Source organism: Cryptomeria japonica, chromosome 4 (genome assembly GCF_030272615.1).
Source record: "Cryptomeria japonica chromosome 4, Sugi_1.0, whole genome shotgun sequence".
Taxonomy (NCBI): domain Eukaryota; kingdom Viridiplantae; phylum Streptophyta; class Pinopsida; order Cupressales; family Cupressaceae; genus Cryptomeria; species Cryptomeria japonica.
In genome coordinates, this window is record NC_081408.1 from 531,201,523 (window position 1) to 531,217,087 (window position 15,565).

Below are 15,565 nucleotides of genomic sequence, written 5' to 3' on the forward strand. Positions count from 1 at the left end.
TTTGTCAAATCCTTGATCTAGATCTCACATACAACATACTCTTGGGATGTCCATGGATTCATGAGATGAGCGCAGTCCCTTCTACATATCATCGATGTATCAAGTTTCCACACAATGGAGTTGAAGTGACCGTCAAAGTGGATCCAAATCCATTCATATATTGCAACAATCTGTGACCTAGATCAGAAATAACAATCCCAGTCAATCGTGAAGCTGTTCCTTCATCGGCATATGTGGATCCTGAATCCTTAAAAGTTTCTACATCCAAACAAGCAGAGCTAAAAGAAAAGTTCAAGATTAAAGACCTAGGATGTGGTGAGTATATATTTCATGTTGACCAACTCCCATTATCTCCTAAGGTATTCTGTCAACAAGAACAACCTACAAACAATTTTCAATGCCAAGGAATTGGGTGTGAACCACCTAGTGTTGTGGCTACTAAGTCTGAATGCAAATCTCCTCTAGCAGTGCAAGCAACTCTTGATATCAATAGTCCTAAGAGTGGTTCCAACAAAGAATCTATTGAGTCTATCGCCAACCCTCTAGAGAACTCACATAGCCTTACCATTTCATCAACTCCTTCCATTTCCACTCCTCTCCTAGACTTGGATCAACAACAATTACAAAAGCCCTCACTAATCGGGGATCACAAATCAAGCTTTGAAAAGAAAAATCTAAAAGTCAAAACTAAAGAAAAGTCCTTTAGTCCAAATCAAAATCAAAAGCTATTGGACTCTGCAAAAATCAAAGTCAAGGATAAAAATCCTATGAAGCAAAAAGAGCAAGAGTTGATCTCCCCTAACACCAAAATAACTGGGGGTAAAAGTTCTACAATTTTAAGTCAAAAAGCATACTTGTTGATCCTAAGTCTCCATCATGCTATCCTACTTTCACTTCTTTTCACAGTCATAAGCCTTCATAACTCATCCACTTGTTCCACACATCATTTCCCTTCTGGTGATACATCATGGACCTTTAATGGAGCTTCCTCGAAGGACTTTGTTATCAGGGATGCCCAAACTTCTTCAGGTGACATGCATACGGGCCTTTGTAGTCCACACATTAGTAATTCTATCTCAGTTCCTTCATCGAGGAAGACATTCAATCAAGCTACACATCATTCAGTCAAGGAACAATACATCTACAATCACAAAGTCAAGCCTCGCACGTTTGAGATAGGTGACTTGGTTCTCAGAGAAAACCCCAAGAATCAGCAAGATAGAGAGAAGAAGGGCAAGTTCGAACCAAATTGGCTTGGTCCTTACATCGTTACAGCAGCTTATGGATCTGGGGCATATCAGCTCTCAACTACAGAAGGTGAACCTTTGGAGGATCCTATCAATAGCATGCATCTTCGTAGGTTCTACACATAGCTCTTCGGAATATCCTAATTCAAAAAATACAAAAAAAAAATTATAAAACATAAAAAATCGTTACTTGGTGAAAACCTGGCAAACAGGCGCCTTGTGACACAAAAAAAAGAAAAAATTGAAAAATCGAAAAAAAGTAAAGAGAAATAATTTCATCCAACGGTGAAAACCACTTTGGTGGCGCCCTGGGCAAGTACCATGGTGAAAAATGGGTCACCAGCGCCATGTGTAGAGACATTGCTCCTCCCTCCTTCAGGATTCACTTTCATCCTTTCACTTTGCACACACTCACGACCAATTCATCCACAATAAACTTATCCATTCCCATCATGGCTTGTTATTGATCTACCCAAGATTGGTTAGCCGTTCATAATAAACCTCCCTGTCCATCCATAATAAATTAGACCCTATCTGTGGCTAAGGCAAATCCTACATCTAGTGATGGGTGTGGAACTGAGAACATCACATGTTTTGAGGAGTACAGTTTCTTCCAGCTTCCTTCAGTCTATCTGCGCACAATCTGCAATAAAGCAACATTGGCATCACAGATCCGCAATAAAGTTTCGTCTTCTCCACAATAAAGTATCAGTTTCATGGATTCAGTCAGTTTCAGATGAGACACGGCAGCAACAATGGGCTTCAACAAATCAAATCTTTCAACAGACTTAGACAACATATGGTTCAGTGCTATCTATCCTTTTTGTGAAAGTGAACATTGTGACCACAATCAAATAAGACTTATACAAGTGACAAGAGACACTAAACTTGAGGACTACAGTGGATGTTGGTGTCGAGTCTTGGTTTTCTTTTGATTTTATCTTTTGGTGACATGTCTTTTAGCTTTTCCATGATGTCTTTGACTAGAGATTCTATCTCCAGGATGTCTTTGACTAGAAAGGCGAGGATGGGGTATCGTCACCTATTTGCATTTGCTGTCTGTGGATTGTCTTTTAGTAATGCTATGGCTTGTCCAAGGATATGAGGACACTGTGAGTCTAGTATGAACTGGGGCATTCCTTGTTTGTGACTGTCTTATCTCCATGCAAATAGGTACAATGACTTTCTGGGTCGAACATATGCCTCGATTGTCATAACCTATTTTGCCATAATAAGCTCAATGATGATAACGCACAAGAAGCTCATTCACTTTCATATCTTCTGTCTTCCATCCCCCTTTCTTGATTGACTTCCATCATCCTTCTCGAGTCCACGTAGCCTGCTATCACACGACTGAGTATAATGACACACCAAAAACATTTTCATTTCATATAGTTACACCGGCATTACCACATATAAACATTTCATACATACATATAGATATCACAACTGCATCACATCCTGCACACAACACCTGTTAGCACAATTTACATTTGCATTATCATATTCATCTACATGACATACATTCACATTTGCATCATGCATATGCATATAAAACATAAAAGAACAAAAATATTGCATTGTGTCATATACATATTTGCATCCATATCATAAGCATACATTCTAAGAACATCTCATCACATAGGTACACATGCATATAGCTACCGCAAAAATGAATCATCTTTCATATATAATCAAATGTGTCATGATACAATGATGTCAAAAGAATCATATGGCTACAAAATCACCCGCAGGTGTCTACAATACAAAAAAATGGTACAAATACTGATACAAGGGAGCCCTCTATGGCTATGATGAACTCCCTCCCTCGTAGCTACCTGGCCTTGACGGAATCTGAGCTCTAGACGGACCCGCTCCAGGATCACCCTGCCTGTCTGGTGGTGGAGGAGGACCCATGACCCCACCACTCGATGCCTGTCTCCTCCAGCTCCCTCCCGTAGTCGTCGCTGTCCGCGATGGTCTATGAAAGCTCCTCGCCCGCTGATCTGCTGGCACGACACCATAATACAAGTCCCTCCAGTAGGCAATCTCCTCTCTAGCTTGTAGGACATATGCGTAGCCTGCTCTTGTGTCCTCTGTCGCCTGCCTCCCTGCCCTCAGCGCTGTCTCAGCCTCAGTGTAGCGTTAAATCGCCTGATCCCTCTCCTGCTCAGTATCCCTGAGCTGGGTCCTGAGTCAGTCCCTCTCCCTCTCCAACTCCTAGATCTCATCTTCTTGGCCCTGGCAGATCTCCTTGAGCTCAATCTGCTCATCCTCCTCTGGATCCCCACCCTCTGCCTCTGCCTGTGGCTCTCCCTCTGTGGGTGCCTACTCCTATACCTGTCCCTGTACCTGTCTCGGTACATGTCTAGGTCCCTGTACCTATCTCTGTGCATGCCTAGGCACCTGCACCTGTCCCTGTACCTATCCCTGTCTCTGTCCCTATGCCCTAGGACCCTATGCTGCTGGTACCTGTAGGGGCACTCCACCGCGACCCCTCACCACCTGAGCCTGTCCCTCCTATCCACCCTCCCTCCGAGGTGCCACCCTCCTCTCCCCAACTACTCCCCTCCACCTCCATCGGCCTCTGCCCCCATCGCCTCCACCATCATCATCATCATCTCCTCCTACCTCTCCCTCCAGTAGCTCTCCTGGATCTGTCAACCGTGGGAACGAATGCTCTGCCTAGTATGCCGAGTACTCTGCATCCATACCTGCATCCTCAATCTTCGACCACATATCCCAAGGTAGGGGCACCATCTCTGCCAGCTGTGTAACTGCCTGATCATATGACAATAGCGGTCCAAACTGCGCCTGATCCCTGACTGTACGGGCATACATACTTGAGCCTCGTGGCATCCTCTGGATCCTGCCATACTGTCTGCATACTCGGTCCACTAGCTACCTCTCCAGTATATAGGGCATCCGCCCAATCAGATATCTGCTCCTGAAGGTGAAAGGCAGCTCCACTGCATCATCCTCCCACTCCTCGCACCCCAGATACGGCCTCCAGATGACTGTGTCAATGTCATCTATCACTCGCCTCCAGTGCTCTAGCCTGCTAATCCGAGGCTGTGAAGTGATCATATCATACAAGTGAACAAAGCTCTGCCCATGACCTTTGCCCCTAAAGTGTATCGGCCGTGTGACAGGTAGATGCTCATATGCCCAAACCTACAGAAGTGTCACTCCACAACCCAGTCCCACTGATCCATGGTAGACAAACTGGTGAAGCTCATAATACAGGTGTGCCAACACACATGGACCCCATGCATATCTAGTGTGATGTGTAGCCAATGTCTCCAGTGCTCCTCCCCAGCCCACTGCCAACCCCCGTGTCACCCTGTCCGGACACAGGAAACCACTGATGGCTCCTCCAATCACAGCTGGCAAAGCTAACCCTGTCGCAGTCATGGTATCCCATGCCACATGCCCTGCTCTCATCTCTAGCCCGGGATCTTGGAACACCTGTCTCAAAGCCTCTCTGTCTCCATCTCGGTCATAGGGGATTAGATCTCCATCGATCGGTATGTGTAGAATCCTATAAACATCCTCGAGGGTCACTATCATCTCCGCCATCGGCAAATGAAACGTACATGTCTCGGAGTGCCATCTCTCCGCCAGTGCAGTCAGCAAACCCATGTTTGCCCGAAACTCAGGTACATATAATACGTGTCTCAGACCCATCTCCTCGATGGCAGCTCTATCCTGAAAAGACAACTCTGGTCGCAATCTCTGTGTGGATGGGAATCTCTCCCGTGACTCCAACATAGGCAAATACTCCTGCAATCAAGCAAATCAATCATGTCAGTCAGGGTGGCATTCACTGTTCATCACAAAATGCTACTCGCTATCTAAATGCATATGGTTATCTATGTCAGTGACACTCACTGTTCATCACAAAGCGTTGCTATCTATCCTAGTAGTGCTCCCTATTCATCACAAAGTACTACGTGTGTGACATTCCCTGTTCATCACAAAGTGTTACTCACATTTGCACTCCCTGTTCATCACAAAGTGCTGCTCATACTTTGGGTACTCCCTGTTCATCACAAAGTACTCTATCTTGGTGCTCCCTGTTCATCACAAAGTGCCTTGATCTATCCTAGTCTTCCTCGAGGACCTGCTTGAGTGTATCCTCTCAGCAGCTTATCCAATCGACAGCGTATGTTCATCATAGAACTGTCGATTTGACCTAGAAGACTAAAACCGTGCATTTTTTTGACATATACGCGCTTTTAACTCACAGACGCGTTTCTGCCTCACAAACACGCCTGAAGACTACATAGACACGCCTGTACAACACAGACACGCCTGTATGACATAAACGTGCCTAAACTATTCACAAACGCGACTTTGGCACACAAACGCCCCTTCAGGATGTAGATGCGCCCGCATGCGACACAAACGCGGTTCCGACACAGACGTGCCTGGCATCGACACAGACGCGCCTGTCGAACACAGACGCGCCTAGCATCGACGCAGACGCGGTTGCACGTTTTTGGACTTTTTTTTGTACCCTATTCCTAAGCGCATTTATTGCTAACTAGCATGCATTAATGACAAAAGTGAATGCGTCAAAGTACGAGGAGTTTTGATGGTACTTACCGGCTCTCCTGCCTCTGCTGGTCTCTGAAATCATCGAACACGGTCGAATCTGTGTACGAAGGCCATCGCTGCTGACTACTACTGCTCTTTTTCTTGTTCTGCACTGTGATCTCGTGAGGGTGTAGATGACAATGAGGATGTCTTTTTCCCGTGGTCTATCTTATAGCCTACCCTAGCCCTCTCCTTCATTTCCCGAGTAAGTCTTCTTCATCCCGTGACTCTGTCACTTTATCCGGTCTATCCATTCTAGCCTTTCTTTCTTATCGAGAGATTGTCTGCAATCTTTTCAAACATTTTCATCCAATCTCTCGAGGGGGCATATCATTCCCATTCTGGGGCAACTTTGTATCAGTTCATCTTATCTTCTTTGAAACAACGCGACAAGCCGCATTGTCTCAAAGAGGGGCAAAATGTAGACACCCAAAATTGTCCAATCTAATTAAATAAATATTTTATTTATTTAATTATCTAAGCCTAATTCTTCTATTAATTAAATAAATCTTTATTTATTTAATTAATTCATTTATCCTCTTCTAGCCTTATTTCTCATTTAAATAAATACATTTATTTATTTAAATTATCCTTTTCCTAAATTAAATAAATATTTTATTTATTTAATTATCCTACTTCTTCTATTAATTAAATAAATCTTTATTTATTTAATCAATTCATTAGCTTTTTCTACACATGACACATGTCATTCATCTCTTAATTCCTACACTACCTACCCCTTTCATTATTTTGGTATTTCTTTTACCTACCCTCTAATCTTAGCCGACCTCTCTTTTTACACCTCTCAATCTTATCCCTCCATTTCATATTGTGTCTTCTATTTAAGAAGATGCCTCCTTCATTGTCAAACCCTAATGATCTTTTATGCAATTGACTACACTACGATCCTACTAGCAACCACATTCCGTTCTTTGTTGAGCTCTTGTGCATATAAAATCTGAGAGCAAATATATCAAGCAAGATCAATGGAGATAGGAAGAATGGAGATCAAAACCCTATTGGGCATGTGATGGTATAATCTTTGTGATTTCATTTGATTTGCATTGTCTTAGGTAATCTTCATATGTTATGGTGGATCTTTGTTGATTGTTAGGCTAGGGTTTGGTGGTTGAATTCATTTAGCCTTTCAATATTGTTATTATTGTTATCCATTTTCACCATAAACAGTAATCTATACTATAAAGTAACTAATGATGACATCTTGGCTATAGAAGTTTTTGTTGATGATATAGTATTTGGAGGAGAAGATGGACTGTGTAAAGACTTTTCTATCAAAATGCAACAAGAATTTGAAATGTCTATGATTGGTGAAATAAGATTCTTTTTAGGATTGCAGATATCTCAGACTGATAAAGTTATATTCTTAAGTCAATCAAAATACTTAAAAGAGTTACTTAAGAAATTTGGGATGGAGAACTCTAAACCGGTAAGCACACCTATGACTACAAATGACAAACTATCCTTAAGGGATGAATCTACACCTATTAATCCAACAAGGTACAAATCTATGATAGGAGGTTTACTGTATTTGACACAAACAAGACCTGATATTATGAATGTAGTATGTATTGTTTCAAGATTTCAAAGTAATCCTAGAGAAAATCATGAATCAACAGTAGAAAGAATTTTTTGGTACTTACAAGGCACTACAAATATTGGATTATGGTATCCTAGAGATGAAAACTTTGACCTATGTGCATACACAGATGCAAATTGGGCAGGAAATATTTATGATAGAAAAAACACCACTGGCGGAGCATTTTTTCTTGGAAGCAAATTAGTTTATTGGTTGAGTAAGAAACAAAGTTGTACATCTTTATCAACAGCAAAATCAGAATATGTTGCAGCAACAAATAACTATATATAGGTACTATGGCTTAAACAAATGTTGAAAGAATTAAAGGTAAAGTGCAAGTAACCTATAACCATCTATTGTGACAACACAACAGAAATTGATATATCTAAGAATCTGGTATTACATTCCAAAACAAAACATGTTTCAATCAAATTGAATTTTCTAACAGGGAATGTTGAAGCAAAAGAAATAAAACTGGTTTATGTGAATACTAAAGAACAACTTGTAGACATTTTCACTAAACCTTTACCTAAGGAGACCTTTGAATATCTTAGAGAACAACTTGAGGTCATACCCCCACTGGTAGACACTTAGAAATTTGATGTTTGTCATCAATGGATAGAATTAACAGAGATATATTCTTACTCCGGCTTTGATGAAGAAGCTACTTCTCAGGGGGAGTAGTTGGTATATTGAAATTGATTGGTATTTTGTATTTAAACTTGGTTTTGTTGTAACTTTGGAAATTGATGTCAAAGGGGGAGAGATATCTATGGAAAAACACATTATCTTTTAGAGATTGGTATAGAAAATTATAAGGAAACTCATGCTACTCTCAGGGGGAGAGATTGTTACTTTAGGGAGACTGTTGGTTTTTGTATTTGGCATTTCTATTTTGGCACTTTGATGGTTTTTCCATCTTGTGTTTCCATCAATGCCAAAGGGGGAGATTGTTGGTATTTTGGTATGGTTTTGTCATTGATGTCAACACCTACTAAAACTCTAGCACTTTGGATCCAACAACATTCACCGGCAAGCAAGTGACTTTTGCACAGTCACCGGTATATGGTACACCGGCAGGAAATTATGATCACCGGCACTTGGAATGGCATGGAAAACACCTGGTAATGTCAAAGACATTGTTTGGACATCTTATCTTGGAGAATTGTTTATTGGTATAATTGTATTTGCATATTTGTTGTTACCGACAAATAGGTCTAGGGTTACACCGGCAAGTTTATCTTTTCCAGATTAGCATGGCACACTATGGAGATGATTAATTATTGTTGTAAATACATTAAGCCGACATGTTCAATCGGTTATTGCATTAGATATTGTATTGTTTGTAAAATGATTTTATTGTAATATCTTGTAGAGTCAACCTACTAAAATTGGTCTTAGGTTATGATATAAAAGTAAGATCTTATTTATAAGATCAAGTGTGGAATACAAAAAGGATAAGTGTGAAGGTATATGCGAGATTAAGAAGAGCTATACACGAAGACATCATTTGAAGGTGAAGCTAGGTTTTTGTGAAAGCATATCAGAACTACACCAGTACTAAATCCAGCATATGAAGATGCTATTTTGTGCAGTACATTCTTATTGGATTTAACCATCCAATTGTAGTCAGTGTGACTCCCATTTGTGATTGAGTAGTGAGCTCTAGGCGCTTGGCCTTTCTACATGTGTAGACCCCATTTATGTACACTTATTATTTGTAGTAGTATCATCTGATTGTGGGTAAGGTTTCCCACCGTGGTTTTTCCCCTTACAAGGTTTCCACGTACAAAAATTGGTCTTATGTGTTGTGGATGACTTTGTCTTTTTGTTTCATACATTAATATTTACCGGTATTGCATTTATCTGTTAAAACTGTCCATCGGTATAACAGACTGGTTCACCAGTATTAAGTGGTAACTTGATTAAGTTGTTTTTGGTTTAAATTATATTGGTCAACTAATTCACCCCCCCCTCTCAGTTGCCTCCAGGACCTAACAATTTATAGTTGTGTTTTCTTACTCGATGACCAAATTAGTCATTTATTTAGTCATTTATAGTTGTGTTACAAAAAATGACTAAATTTTGGTCATTTTTACTTATCGTGACTAAATTTGTTAATCTCCTAGTCATTTATTGGCCATATATCTACTAGTGCGGGGCATCCCTATGGCCTCAGACCTGAGCTGTTATATAGATGACAATGAGATAGTTACATGGCTACCCTTGGTCTCTAGTTTTAAAACCATGTCGATAATGACACACTACTACCGAGCATGATCAGAGGCTTATTTTTTGTTGAAGATCCACATCTTGGTCGAAGTAGAAGGGGTAACGTGGTATTTGGACTTTCGGGACTACATTTTCCTGAGAATCCTAACTCCGGAGGATCCTCCCACCCTTCAAGTGATTCTACAATTCTCAGACTCGAAGTCGGATTTTGAGGAGTTCAAAGAAGAGGAAGATGATGACGATATCAATGAAGAGGAGCTTGAAGAGGATGAAGATGATGAGGAATAATAATCAAACATTTCCTTAGCAACAACTTTCCTTCTCTTTTTACATTTTGCTTAGATGATACAATTGCCTAAGAGCCTTTTTGAATGTAGATATGTAAACAAACCATATATATAATATAAAAGACATTTTGTTTTTGTCTTACATGGCTTCTTTGACTCAGAATGTTTGTCATTTCTTGCTTTTTCCTTTTAAGGGTCTAAAACAACTTAGAACTAGAGCTTACAAAACTAGGACAAAAAGGGGCCTCCGAAAATAGAAAGAAACTCTATTTACAATATTTAAATGGAAAAACAAGGAAGAGCCTAATAAAAATATTTTAGATGGATCCCATTGACTGGGATCTCCAATAGCTCACCTTGTGAGTCCTCCAACATGAAAGCATTAAAACCTTTGCACTAAAAAATGCAGAACGGACCTTCAGACAAGCTGTCAAACTTGGCATGGTGTCTTGGCTTGGCCCCTTGTTCGTTATATTTTAGGACGAGATCCTCCTATTTAAAACTAGGGTGTGAGCTCTTTCTTTCAATCCATTTATTTATGATATGTTGGCAGTTGTGGAGGGACTCAAAAGATGCCTCTCTTTCTTCTTGCAACTCTAAGAGCTCCACCAATCTTACTTCCATAGGCTCATTTTCTGCTAGCTCTAAGGATTTCAGGAGCTGTAAGGAGAGAATCTTTGATGAAATTGGAAAATGTGCTTCTTTCCCATATATGAATCTATACGGGGAGTTCTTCAACACTTTCTTTGGAGTCACTCTATCCACCCAAAGTGCATTTTTCAAATGGCAGTGCCACTCCCTTTTATATTCTGTCCCAATCCTTTTAATAAAATGGATCAAATTTTTATTGGTGGATTCGGCCAAACCATTCCCTTGCGGGTAGTAATTTGAGAAGACTTTAGGTAGATGCCATGGATTAGGGAAAACCAAGTAACCCTGGACCCTATGAAAGCTCTGGCATTATGTGATATTATGGTTCTTAGTGGACCAAACCTTGTAACTAGCTCCTCTAAGAAGCTCAAAATCTCAGTCTTAGTTGTGTTCTTCAACAACACTACTTCTACCCATCATGTGAAGTATTTTATAGTTGTAAGGATCTATTTGTGGCCAGCGAAAGACACTAGATGGATCATACCTATGAAGTCCAACCCCCACTAGGTGAAAGGCTCATCAACTATTATAGGTCTACGCAACATAGCTGCATTTTATTCATTTTCTGTCATAGAATTGACATTCTTTGCATTTTCAGACAAGTGTGTGTGCATTCTTAAACAACAAGGGCCAATAATAGCCCACACGGGTGATTTTCATTACAATTATTTGGGCCAAGAAATGACCTCTCGTAGGACAATTATGAAACTTATACAAAATCTTTTCAGCCCACTTCCTATCTACACAATGGAGTAGAACTCCATCAAAGTTCCGCTTGAATAGGACATATTCCAGCAACCAATAGTCATTATTTTGTATCCTGTAGAACCTTTTCTTTTCAACAGGGAGATTCAGAGGAAAACTTCTTATTTCCATAAAAAGCTTCCAGTCAGTGATCCAACTTCTTTCCTCTGGTTCTGTATGCGTCAATACCACCTCATCTTGAGATTCTCCTACATTCTCTAGTTCCTGAGCTAACTATTCACATAGACCTTTGTCTCAGATTACCTTGGTATGCCTAACATCAATGTCATACTCAAGGACATTGGTAATCTAGTTGTCTCTTTTTTCCATGATTTCTCCTTCCATGACATATTCACGGACCGTGAGATGAGCCACATAGACAATGGTCTTATTACATGCAATGAAATGCCTAAACTTCTTTAAGCCTTTTACAATTGTGAATATTTTTTTTAAACAAAATTATACTTGACTTCATATGCTTATAGTGTTTTTGAATGGAAAGCAATTGGATGCTCTCCTTTACCTTCGTCGTCCTTCTATATTAATACAAGAACAATACTATAGCTGATAGCATAAACATACATGAGGAGTCCTTGGATATATCTGGATTAGCTAGGACGGGGGTAGATGAGATGGCTTCTTTAATTTTTTCAAAATCTTCCTTGGCCTCCAGTGTCCATTTGAAATGCATATCTTTTTTAAGCATGAGGGTGATTGTTCTTACCATCCTAGCAAAATCAGAAATGAATCTACTGACAAAATTGATCTTTCCTAGAAAAGATTGGACACCCTTCTTATTCATCGGAAAGGAAAGCTCTCTAATATATTTCACATGGTCTGGGTCAATCGATATCCTTTAGATACTACATGACCCAACAACTTCCCTTGAGGCACCTCAAAGATGTATTTCTTAGGGTTCAAAGAGACGCCAAACTCGACATTTCTGAAAACTAGCTCCAAACGATCAAAGTGATATTCTTTGTGTTTTGAAAAAACTATCAAGTCATCTAGGTAAATGAGAATTATCTTGTTGATTAGTTTCTGGAAGGCTATATCTAGGGCCCTTTGAAAACTAGCACAAATATTAGACAACCCAAAAGGCATCTTCTGACTCCGCTATTGTATGTAAAATCTGCTCCATCAAAGGCAAAGGATAATGGTCCTTCAATGATTCTCTATTCAAGTCCCAAAAATCCACACAAAGGAAGATGTATCCACATTTTTTGGACTAGCACCAAGTTAGAAACCCAGGTGCTATGCTTAATAGGATAGATAATCTGAGAGTCAATTAACTTCTGCAAATCTTGAGACATCAAGGACTCTATCTTGGGATTTATCGAACATTGTTTTTGTCGGATAGGCTTTGCCCATTCAGGAAGTTCAATGGTATGTAGGATCACTTCTAGATTGTACCCACAGAGCTCATCATATGATCAGGCAATTACCCCCATTTATTCATCATAGAAATGGATTGGACTATCTCTATCACACTGGGGAACATCTTTCCCTATCTTGAGCTTTTGACCATCCCCAACTTGAATGTCAGTGTAATCCTCTTTATCTATAGTGAATTTCCTTTTATCATTTCTGAAATCTTTATAATAAAAAAGATTCTCTAATGTAATCAAGCCTTTAGGGATTTTGTTGGTCTTTAACTAGATCACTTGGTCACCATATGCCTTAGACACCTTAGGTTGCAATTGGTCTACAAACTCTTCAAATTTCTATATGAACATAGTTGTATGTTCATCACTTTCAAAAACTTTCAATGGCTGTCATTATCGAGTATAGCAGGTCTAACAATTACCTAGACTGAATGCTTGTTTTCTAATAATTCTGATGTGGGATCAAACTGGAATCCTATAGTAGCCATGCGGTCAGTAGCTTCATTTTTCTTATAGGGAATCCTTTGAACATTAAAAGCTTCAAAGCTCTCAATCGGGTACCAAACTCTATGGTGGTATGAACACATGCAAACATGCTTTGCAGTTGATATCCCTCGAACCTGATGGATGACTAACTCTAAATCTCCCAAAAGTCTTAGATGGTTGACTCTGAGGCGTTCTCCAAGACATAAACCATGAACCAAACCTTTGTACTCTACCTCGTTGTTAGGATAGGCAAACTGAAGACAAAAAAACCTCGGGGTCTTCTCTCTAAAAGGCGAAGTGAGACAAATTCCTACCCCAGATCCAGTCTTGCATTTGGCTCCATCAAAGTGGAGAGTCCAGAGTTTGGAGGTCAAGTTTTATTTTATTTTTTCTCTATCTTATAGGTCTTTGGACACTTTAGGCATTAGTTTATCTTCATCAAAGATCACATATGTCCCAATTCCAATGGTGTGGTAATTCCTGTAAGGATCCATATCTATGAATTCATTCAGGAAAACCTCCTAGTCTATGAATATATCTCTAGCTATCTCTTCATCTTCTAATAATTCCACGTACTTCATTTTACTTCTAGAAATGGATGTGTGGGTGAATTCAAAGTTAATCATAGCCTCATCAACTATGTGTTCTGAATGGAGGGTTTTAGACAATATCTTCAACTTAGCCCCATGATCACTCCTAAGAATAATATGAGACCAATCTAAAGAGAGATATCCTCCAACCTTCACGGTGAAGTCTCAAAATAGACAAAGGTCGAGAATAGGGGGAATATTAATCACTGTTACTTCTTGGGTCACCGTGATGCTAGGGCAAGAGAATAAGGTGAGCAGAAGGTTTTTAATAATGCCTACAGTTTGAAATTTGTTTCCATCTAGTTACATGACCCCCCTACTCATAGGTTCATATTTCAAATTCAAGACTTCAGCTATTTCCTTAGGCATGACAGTAGTACTAGTGTCAGAGTCAATCATAGAGTTATTGAGTAATTTATCCCCAACTCTCAGAGTCAAGAAGAAAATATTGGGTTTCAGCTTACCTCCCCTCATGCTAGGAGCATCTTCAAGGCCTTCATTGGTAAGTACCACAAGGGTTTGTGACTAGTCTGTTGAAATAGGTCTACTACTCTTTATGTGCGATTCATTTGCCACTGACTTGGCAAAGAGCTTTTTTGTTTCACCAAGTGCCTCCTACAAATGATCTTTCTATTTAGGAATGGTGAGGATATACTAGAGGGATACATTCACGAGAGATTTCCTTAATTTCTCTACTATGTCAAGAATTGTGGCAACAAGAGCCTTGGAGTCTTAGGCCTTGTAAGGTATAAAACCCTTTGCCTTTTGAGAACTGGAAACCATGATGGTTTTTTTCACAAACTTTTCAGTATTTTCTTTGGGCTATTGTATCATGGGTTCTTCTATAAATTGATGCTTGGAGTGGAGGTTATAATCGAGTTGCACTTGTGGCATCATGGAAGATGATGTGGAAGAATCATTTGTGAGAACAGTCTCCTCCTCTTCCATCCATGAAAATAAGTGTGATCTAGGGCAATCCCAACCTCTTGTTCCATTGACATGCTTTGCATTTGAGCAATAAGTGAAGCTTTTTTCATACCTAGAGAAGCATAGACTCCAGCATCAGGGCTCATTCCTTAACTCCTTTGCTTGGCCACCTTCTTCTACAAGTTTTCTCTCAGATAATTTTATGGCATATGAGCATCATTGCAATGGAAGCACCATGAATTGGTGTCATCTGCGAAGTTATTTTGGCCAATGACCAATTCCTTTTTGTTATTGGGAGGTAAAGTTTATAGAGGGATAGGCATAGGCACAAGCTAGTTGTTCAACTAACTTTGATTAGATTTTGCACCTCCTTGATATTGGTTTTGTTGGTAAGGAGGTGTCGTACTTTGGTAATTTTGAAAAGGGGGTCTGGTGGGAGCCTGTTGCCTCTTAAGGTTGATAATTTCATTCGAAAAGGTTCTAAGAAAATGTTTTATGTTGTTAACCTTTGGAGCTAGGGCAGAAGGAATGAAAGTGCTTGGTTGTTGAGCATTGGGATAAACATACATAGGTCGAGGTGTAGAAGTGCTCAGATTTTGAGGAGGCGACATCTTAGGTATTTGGCTTGACAAGTCAGGAAAGAATGGCATTGGCGGTCTTGGTGGGAGCTTCCCTACATCAATTAAGTTTTTCTCCACTCGGACAACTAGTTCATAAGCATCTGGAAGAGTGCTACCTTCCAACGAATAGATCATGATAGATATGTTGAAATTGAAATCTTTCAAATAGAATACAAAAACCACATCCATAGGGGAACAAG